The sequence below is a fragment of the Rhagoletis pomonella genome, unplaced genomic scaffold (assembly GCF_013731165.1).
Source record: "Rhagoletis pomonella isolate Grant_MI unplaced genomic scaffold, Rhpom_1.0 Rhpom_scaffold_10840, whole genome shotgun sequence".
NCBI classification, from domain to species: domain Eukaryota; kingdom Metazoa; phylum Arthropoda; class Insecta; order Diptera; family Tephritidae; genus Rhagoletis; species Rhagoletis pomonella.
In genome coordinates, this window is record NW_023469369.1 from 2,023 (window position 1) to 3,655 (window position 1,633).

The 1,633-nt window shown below is 20.1% G+C and overlaps 1 pseudogene; it reads left to right on the plus strand.

Moving 5' to 3' along the window:
• The first annotated feature begins 485 nt into the window (after nt 1-485).
• LOC118756553 lies at nt 486-1,273 on the plus strand (annotated as a pseudogene).
• Nucleotides 1,274-1,633: the final 360 nt, after the last annotated feature.

Here is a 1,633-nt window from a genome sequence, read left to right on the forward strand (position 1 = left end):
ATTAGTACAAAAATTTATTATAATAAATAAAAATGTAATCAAAAATATTAAATTTTGAACCATTCAAAATGAACTACTAATAAAACAAATTGGGCTAATAAAAATTATTATAAAAATTAATTTTAACATTGTAAAATATTAAATGATTGAAAATAATCATTTCCATGAGTACGAATTATTGAAACAAGAATTGAAAGACCCTCTACACAAACTCTAAAAGTTAAAAATATTATACTAAAAAATCTTCTAAAATTTATTAAATTTAAATAAATAAATAATAAAAAAAATAAATTTAATACAATATATTCCAATCTCAAAAGTATTGATAATAAATGCTTTCGATTAGAAACAAATATAAAAATTCCAATTAAAAATAAAAAACAAGGTAATCCTCAATAAAATATTATTAACATTAGTTTTAATAGTTTAATAAAAACATTGGTCTTGTTAATCAAAAATAAGATTTAATCTTTTAAAACTTCAAGAGAAAAGTAATTACTTTTTCATTAATCCCCAAAATTAATATTCTATATAAACTACCTCCTGATATTATACAATTAATTTTATATAGATCAACTTTAATTTCAAGATTTATTTTCATACAAATAAATCACCCTTTAGCTATAGGATTAATACTATTAATTCAAACTTTACAAATTTGTTTAATTACAGGATTAATAGCTAAAAGATTCTGATTTTCTTATATTTTATTTCTAATTTTTCTTGGAGGAATATTAGTTTTATTTATTTATGTTACATCCTTAGCTTCAAATGAAATATTTTCATTTTCAATAAAATTAACAACTATTTGTTTAATAATCTTTATTTTATTTATAATTTTAAGATTAATATTAGATAAATCATTAATTTTAACCTTTCTAGAAAATAATGAAATAACAATTATAAATGATATTAATTTATTTATAGAAGAAAATTCATTAAATCTTAATAAATTATATAATTTTCCAACAAATTTAATTACAATTTTATTAATAAATTATTTATTAATTACATTAATTGCAGTAGTAAAAATTACAAAATTATTTTATGGACCTTTACGATTAATAAACTAATGAATAAACCTTTACGAACCCATCTATTATAGATCATATTTATTTACTCCAACATGATTAGTAGGAGTACTAATTTTATTTTTAGTTATAGCAACAGCTTTCATATGATATGTATTACCATGAGGACAAATATCTTTTTGAGGAGCAACAGTTATTACAAATTTATTATCAGCAATTCCTTACCTAGGGACTACTTTAGTACAATGAATTTGAGGAGGATTTACAGTTGATAACGCAACATTAACGCGATTTTTCACATTTCACTTCATTTTACCTTTTATTGTATTAGCTATAACTTTAATTCATTTATTATTTCTTCATCAAACAGGTTCAAATAATCCAATTGGACTAAATTCTAATATTGATAAAATTCCATTTCACCCCTATTTTTCCTATAAGAACATTGTAGGATTTATTGTAATAATTATAAGTCTAATTATTTTAACATTAACTAATCCATATTTAGTGATCCAGATAATTTTATTCCAGCTAATCCATTAGTTACTCCAGTTCATATTCAACCAGAATGATATTTTTTATTTGCTTACGCAATTCTTCGA